We start from the raw sequence: 8,883 nt of genomic DNA on the forward strand, positions 1-8,883 counted from the left end.
CCTGAGCACCCTCCTGCACCAACTCCACACTAACTCATGCGCCGGCAGACAAGTGCACGTGTTTGCATGGCTCCCTGGGGACTAGGTGAAGTAGGGGCCTGGGCAGGGCGAGACCCAGCCTGGCTCCCACTCAGCTGCCTCTTCCCGCTCTCTAGGGGGTAACTTCCTCCCACTACAGGCCCTGCTTACCTCTAGCTGTGCTGGGGGTCAGCGGGGGGCTCTGAAGCTGCTGCGGGGTCTCTGGGGGGCTTCGGGGGAGCGGGGGCTCAGTGGGCTTTCACCCGCATCTCTTGCCACTCCTGGAGCCTCCATTGTGGTGGCTCACTTTGAACTGTCAAAGCATGTCCTCCTGGCCCCAAATGGCCAGTCAGCCACCTCATTTGCCTTCCATCTGGGTCCCCGGTGCCAGCCCTGGGCATGCTCCTCTGCCTGGGTCCTGCCACTTTCCTCACTAACAGAGATCCTGGCGTTCCCTGTTTAAAAACTGCAAATTCTCTGATAAAAATCCCAAATTCACTATTTAAAATACCCCAAGACCTGTGTTCTTCCATGATTAAAATGAAATGCCACTATCTGTGTCTGTATGTGTATGTATGTGTGTGTGTCTGTATATATATACAGACACATATACATATATACACACAGAGAGAGAGAGAGATATCAGTTGGGCAATGTTTTATTGATATAGTTACAATTATAAAGCAATTTGGCAGTGCCTCTATCATCATAATAAAATAAATTCTAAATATCTATATGCTTTGGTGGTTGCTCTTGGTATTTTTATCAAAGAAAAATCAGAGCTCCCCCTGACCCCTTTGTTAGCCAGGATGTGAGGACAGCTGCCCTTGCAGCCACAGGGGCATGACGGGGATGTGGGCAGGTGTGTGGGGAAGTGGGAGGGAGTGTGGGGAATGGCAGAGGGTATGGGGTTTGTGGGTGTGGGTTTTGTTGGGGGGCTGCCACATGCCTGCCCCCCACAACTGCCCTCTGCAGCGCTGGAAGCAGCAGCCAGCTGGGTTGTCGCAGCTCCCGCCCAAAGCTGTGAACTAGCAGGGTGGGCTGGGGTGGGGCAGGCTGAGTCCATTCAGCATATACACCCTCTCTCGGGTGAGGCAATGCTGTACTGCCGCGGGGCTATTCTTGCAACCAGACCATGACCCTTCAAGTTCCCCAACAAACCCCACATCTCCCACCACTCCCACATCCCCCCCCCCACGTCCCTGCTTACTTGGGACAGAACCTGGGTCCAACCCAGACCTATTTGTCCCAGCATGTTAAATCAGCATGCTGAGGCAACAAGAGCACCATAGAGATGCCCTGGCCAGATGCCAGAGAGTCTCTGGAGGACCCAACCTCTAGTTGCCTCAGGACACGTTCCTGGACTGTGCCCTGTGCTGCTTTTTGCTCTGCAGGTTTGTTTGTTTTTTGATACCTGGATTTTCAGGTATCAAATTTCAAGCCTATGCTGCAGATATACAGCACAGGGAACATTTTTACGTTCACAGCATGCCTCTTGCGGTGTCTCAAACTACTTTTAAATGTTGCAACAGGCAAGTGCGCGCTTGTCTGGATGTGCCCCAGGAGTCTAGAAGGTTTGCCATCTGAGAGAAGCCTGCATGGCCCAGCAGCTGTTTCATGTTATTGAAGTCAAGAGAACTCAGTTCTGTTTGCCTGCTTGTATGATATTGTGCATGTAACTACCTGTCTACAATTCATTTTGACCATCTGTATGTACAATCAAAAAAGTGGTTATACTTACCCTTTACAAAGAATGGTGCTATTCACTGGGATTTTCTTGAAGTCTTGATTGAAGAGGTAACAGACTACCAAGAGGAAGGCTAAGCTGAACATACAATATGCTATCTAAACCAAGGCCTAGAGAATAGCAGCCCAGTTTCAGGATAGAGGCAGAACAATACTTGGCACATGGAGTATAAATGAGCAGTTCATTCACAAAAAAGCAAGGTGAGCACTCAGGGTCAGCAGACTGCTACAAAATTCCAAACTTATTTTAAAAATAGTCTTTCATTTAGACTAAAGCACTGAGCAATGTATGGCTTCCTGATACTTTCCTAAGTACATCCATAATTTCACATTCTGTACTTTAAAGATAAGATAAAATTACCCAGAAATGTTCATCTTTGGGGCCTAAATCAATTACTGATGGAAGCTAGTATTTCATGTGAACGTTATTGTTTAACATTAAGACCATAGGAGATGTTCTAGCTCTAAGGAACTTCAGAACTCTCCACTCCCTCCCATGTTAAACTAGACAGACTAAATCACTGGAGGCAATCTACTCACTGTCTAGGCTGATGGATAATGTATCTTGTGCAAAAAAAATACTCATCTTGTGATGCTCAAACATCTAACAAATTTATGGATCATCTCTGCATGGGCAACGTAACTGAAATATTTTATTTTGTGTTTACTTCTATGGGGTACCTCTACACAAGATGCTTTACTGCACATTAGACTAATCTAATACATGGTAAAGCATCACTGTCTGCATGTGCGTGTCAATTACTGCGTATTAAATTAATCTAATGCTCCATTTGCTAGTGTCAATACATACAGGTACTAGAAAAATGGTGCATTAACTAATATGCCAAAGGACACGTATAGACCCTTACTGGGAGCAAATTGCTCCTAGTCAGCCAGGCGGCAGGGGGCCACTGCTGCCTAGCTAAGCCCTGACCTCCACAAAGCAGGGGAGATGTCCTGGCTCCAGGGCAGCTCCCTTCCAGTTGTGCAGCGATTGGGGCCAGGTATATGTACTGTAATTTTCCTTTGACTCTAAGTCAGAGGCTGCTGCCAGGCTTCATAAGCAGGGTACTACACAGACCAATGCAAACAAAAAGGTTGCTTGTAATAACAATTGTGGGATGTTTTTTCTGTCTGGATCCCAAAACTTTCATTCCTGGCTATTTCAGATTCTGGGACTATACCATTGGTTCAAGCACCTGTGACTTGCAGCACAGCACCTCAGACTATGCAACACCTGCTTCAATATCCACTGCTTGAAGGGACATGTACAATGAAAGACCTTGCAAAGTACAATAAAGGAGCACAAACTTGTTTCTACATCACATTTGATCATTTTGTTACACGAGATGTCAGATTCGTGACATAGCGAAGGACTGAAATGGCAGTTGCAGACATTGGTGATGTGTTGGGGGGACATAGTGGGACATGTGCCCCCCCAGATTTCTGTGCTGATGGTGGGGGTGCAAGCATGGGGCAGCAGCCTGGCTGGAGCCAACCCTCAGCAGCAGTGGGGGCAGCAGTAGAGTTGCCCCCCACTCCTAGTGTTTATGTGGTTATGGTTGTGGCTATCTTTGTTGATCGACTCTGCATTGAATGATAAGGAGGATGTATACGACTCTGTGCACAATCTGATTGGAAATTGTTAGGCAGAAGTTTTCTGGATCTGGAACCTGAGGTATAGCACACTCTTAGAAAGGGATCCCCAGGCAAATCCTTGGAGAAGTCAATAGATATCCATTAGCTGTTCTTCAATCACAGCAAGCCCAGGAGGCTGGACTTTCATGTTGCCTCCAACATCACAATTTAGCCCTTTCCCAATTCAATATTAACTACAATGCTCCACCTTCTTTTCTATCTCCACTGAATTCTTACAAATTTTTGCTGGAAGAGTATGCCAAATTCAGAATGAAAGCAGGCTACTGAAGCCCCTGAAAATGGAAACTAGAAATGCTTATAAACAGCTACACGCAATTCAAACCACCTCTCAGAGTAGCTGAGAATTACAACCAAAGTACAAATATTTAAGAATGCCATTACACTTCATGAAATTACCTGTTGCAAGTTTTACATAAACAAACACCAAGGAAGTACTGACTCCTTCATTTAATTAGATCTTTCTGATTTTCAGGTTGTTTGTACTTTGCCCATCACCTTCATTTCCAAAATAATCACATAATATAGTTCTCACAAATTCCTAGAGGCAGGTTAGTGCATTTTACAGTTTGAAGACTGGAATTAAAAAAATTCCAGACAGCTAAAACCAATGTTCTATGTAGTAACAGTTCTTGAGTCTGAGAGTAGACAATGCAGCTCAGATTTGAAGTGGAAGGTAAAAGGCAAAATGAAAATGTGATATGCATCTGCAGCTAGTTTCAATTTATTGCACAATTGAGTAATCATGCAAGAGACAATGTAGAGAGGGAGACAAGGTTCTTTGGGTGAATCTGATATCTTTTATTAGACCAACTTAAATAGTTAGAAAACAATTATTAAGCAAGCTTTCAGGTTCAAAAGGTATCAGATTCACCCAAAGAACCTTGTCTGCCTATGTCCTTAGACCAACACGGCTACAACCTACACCAATGTAGAAAGGGGGCTTTTGAAGAGTCTGGTTCAATATATGTTCTAAAACTTGCTTGATATGTCACCCTATGTGGCAGGTTGCTCCTGAAGCCCATTTGTCTACATGAGGAAGGATCCAGGATTAGAGACGGATAAAGACTATTAACGTGAGAAACACTCCAGTCCTGGAGGTGGAAAACAGACTTCACTTGAAATGTTCAGCTCTCTCTTTCAATGGAGTGAATTTAATTGAAGATCTGAATCCTGCAGAAGTAAAGCACAGGTAAGTTAAAACAGAATAGGAAGACAGATTATAAAAATGCTAGCAGTAGAATATGAAGTATGTATTGTTTCATTGTCTCATGTGAGCAAACAAACTGCATGGGAGAGAAAGCAACCCGTATTTGCAGAACAGAAGGGGGAAAAGAAGAGGATAGATCCTGCCAGAATGTATTCCCTAATACATTTTTGCTCACTAATCTTTGCTCGAAGTATTGCCCAAATTTAAAGCAGAATGCAAGACATACAAGCTTTAATATTGAACAGCTTCAAAAACCTCAACCAGCACCTAGTATTTTTATATGCATCTTATTCTGGGATTTAACTTTATGCTAAATAATAGATAAATCCTGTAAATTTTTGCACATCAGATATTACGGAAGTTTTCTGATTTTAACATGTGCGCTACACACCTGTTACATAGTTAACGGTTCCATTATTATGGTGCTCAAGTTAATCAGAAATGGGAGCTTTACTGAACTAGCCTTGCATACATCTCCACGGGGAAAAAACCTAAGTGGTTTTTCTAAACTACCTACAACCACAGCTAGTTGGGGTGAAGCTACTCCTCACTGGACATTGACTAGACTCCATTGCTTTAATCTTAGTGTATCAGAACCATACACTCCTAAACTTCACATGGTTTCGTCAGGTTGCAGCACTGTTGTGTTCCTGTTGCTTCCTTTGACCCATCTGATGCCCATAACACAGGTTGCCTGTTGCTTCTTCACAGAAACAGGTCCCCAGCACTCAGCTGCCTGGCCCCAGCAACCCATGCCAATTTCTTGATTCACCGAGGAGCTTAAGTGCACGTTTCCTCGCTCTCAAGTCTTGTGGTCAGTTTTACAGTTCAGTTCTGAGGGACACATGATACTTGAAAGGAACAGACTTTATAACAGTGCCTTAACACAACTACTTCTTGCTTTAGTTAGCTCAAGTAATATCCTGATCTAGACATTATAAAAATACTGTGCATTTCCTCACTATTCTGGACAGTTCTTTATACATGGACACAAATCCTCCATGGACTTGACGTTCCTCCTCCTCAAAACCATGAAACCTCTGACCTCAGCACTCAGTGCTCTTTGACTCCCCTGCCTAAGCTCCCTCTGACATGGCAAGTAAATCACTCAAGACCTCCAGATCCCCTTGTTGGGTGATCTCAGCCCCCTGCTCAGTCTTGTTAGATCATCAAAATGCTCCCAAAAAGTAATCTGTTGCTGGCAGAAGTTCTTGGTTTGGCCACCTTCTTTAGCAGATCCATTGTAATGACCAGTTAACTTGAGGACCAGGGACAAGCAGCACAACATGAAAAAGGTAAACTTAGTTGCATATTGTAAAAAAAACCCAGAAAATTCCCCATTTTCTCCATTAGCACATTTACAAAATCTCACCCAATCACATCTAAACAATACCAACCTTCACTTTATTTGCTGTATCCATCCAAAGGTGATGGAGATTTCTAGAGACTCTCCTATTTTCCTATGCTTTGTAGCAGTCTTCTAGTGTATTGTACTGAACTCTTGTATACAGGATTTTCAGAAACATGTAAGGCTGCCTGCAGTGTTAAAAACCAAAACAGTGCTTTACTTTTAACTCTGCACTTTTGCGCCCAGTGCATGTCCAGAGGCAGCACATTAGTTGGACTCAGCTCGCCTGACATCTGTATAGATCAGACACTCTAATGGGGCTTTTTTGGCGCTTTTATCTAATAGCTGATTGAATCAGCTTAAGATAAAAGCACCAAAGATCCCTGCTGAAGTGCCCAATCTAAACAGATGCTATGGTGCTAGTTAAATGTATAAAAGAGCTAAATATTGTAATTTCCAGATACTTAAAGGGAAGCCTTCCCCCTTTTTCCTATTGCTAATCTATAATGATCTGCTTCTTTGGTAGACTATTCCATGTTCAGTGGCAGATAACTTCTAGCACCTTGTCTACATTTCTGAAATCAAGTCTTCAGTTATTGCTGTGTGAATACAGCTGCAATACAAATGGCTTTGCCACTCTTCTGAACAGGAACCATCTTCTAGTTGAAGAATTTATCACATTTTTGTAAACTGGTTTAACTGGCTTGTTTCAACTTTAAAGCTAATTTTAAAAATGTATTTCACATTTGGGAAGCTTGTATCTTTTAGTAAACCGATTACTGCACAATTTCACCTAATTTTACTGAGTTCACTTCTACAGTAGGGACAAATATTCTAATGACCATCTCATATATCCCTACCATGCGTTTTGTGAATGCTTAGACCAAGACTGGGCAAAATGGTGGACCTAGCCAGCAGCCAGACTCCCATTTCCCAGCATCCCCCGCTCGTGTTGATGTGACCAGTTTCCATGGAGACCCCCGTAGTGGCAGTGCAGAGCCAGGATTTCCACGGAGACTGGCCCCAGCAGCGCTGGCAGGACACATAGCTGGGCAGGTAGCGGCTCTGGGGCCAGGATCTTGCAGTGGTGACAGCGCAGTCCAGAGCTGGGGCAGAGCCATGACCTGCTGCCTGTTCACACGGTGCGAACAGCAGATCACAACTCTGCTCCGACTCCAGGTTACGCTGCCACCACTGCAAGATCCCAGCCCTGGGCCCAGAGCAGCTCCCTGCTCAACCATGCATCCTGCTAGTGCTGCTGGAGTTGGTCTCTGTGAAAACCCTGGCTCCACAGTCACCGCGCCACTGCTACTGGGGTCTCCATGGAAATCAGCCACTGTGACATGGGCAAGGGCTGCTGGGAAATGGGAGTCTGCCGTGGGCCCAATCTGGCCCAGAGACCAGACTTTGCCCATCCCTGTCCTACACACAGACGTATCTGTTCCTCTGTTAACCACTGGTAAAATATCTCAACATTAAAGCATTATGCATTAATCCAACTCTCCTTCCACTCTTTCATAACAAGTCTTCACCTTTTCTTAAAAGAACTTGGCAACTCTCTTTATAGCCATTTACTGTTTGTTGACTTCCTACTTGAACTTAAACAACTCTTCCTCCTACATACAGCTTCAGAGACTATCAACAGCAGCAGCAGAGGATTTTTTTTTCCTCTTCTGCCTGCTCTTGCATCTTCTGAGGAAGAGCAGTTCAGCATAATTTGGAAGGCATGATGCAGGTGCGTTTGGGGGAGTGGAAATGGATGGCAATAGGATCAAGGATCTGGAGCATCAAGGAACAAATCCCTTGTTCAGCGTGTGAAGAGGGAATACCCCGAGTTCTATTAGACCCCCCTACTTCTGCAGAGCAAATAAAAGGCATGGGCAACTTAAACAAAGTTACACTCTTTGAATAGGGGACTTAGTCTCCAGGTGAAGTAACTTTGTCTGGTCTGCTCTATCCCACAGTAAACAGAAGTGGCACTGCCACAAATACCAGCCATCACTAAGAGATGCTTACAGACCTATCTTGCAAGCAAAGATGATGTTTATTACTTGGGGAAGGGCAGACTAGTAAATATAATGATAGCCCCTTTTCCTTCAGCACTTCCCATGAGCCTCCCATGAAAAGGGCTGTGAGACAGTTACTGTTTCCTTCAAAAGCAGTTCCTTCCATTCTTGAAGGGAGTTAATGGACAGCTAAATCCCAGTTCATTTGAGGTAAAGCATGGAAGAAGCTGCAAGGGTAAGTCCCATTTTTTCTATCAGCTGTGCTAAGGCACCTTTCTGACAGGGTGGCAGCAACAGATCTTAATTCAGTCTTAAACTCATCTGAAAATCATCTCTCTTCAGATGAGTTTAAGACTGAATTAAGACCTGTTGCTGTCACCGTCAGAAGGCTGCCTTAGCATAGTAATGGTAGCTCAGGGAAGAGACTGTGCAAGAGACACCCTCCCTAACTACCTCAAGGGCAGTTCCAAAGAGGATGGAGTTAGTTACTGTTCTCAGTGGTGGCAGATGACAGAACAAGGAGCAGTGATCTCAAGTTGCAGCAAGGGAGGTTTAGGTTGGATACTAGGAAAAATTATCTCCCTAGAAGGGTGGAAGCACTGGAACAGATTACCCAGAGAGGTTGTGGAATCTCCATCCTTGGAGGTTTTTAAGGCCCAGCTTGACAAAGCCCTGGCTGGAATGATCTAGTTGGGGATGGTTCTGCTTCAGTGGGACCAGGAGGTTGGATTAGATGACCTCCTGAGGTCCCTTCTAACCTGAATTTTCTAGGATTCTATCAACTTGCTCCATAGCAGTTCTCTCCCTCATCTTGTCTGCAGGGGACACAGCTACATTATTGCAACTAGGAAGTAAAAGGGATTTTTCATGAAATTCAGTGGAGAATTTAAGCTTATTAA

The sequence above is a fragment of the Crocodylus siamensis genome, chromosome 5 (assembly GCF_052110815.1).
Source record: "Crocodylus siamensis isolate JL-2025a chromosome 5, ASM5211081v1, whole genome shotgun sequence".
Classification (NCBI taxonomy): Eukaryota; Metazoa; Chordata; order Crocodylia; family Crocodylidae; genus Crocodylus; species Crocodylus siamensis.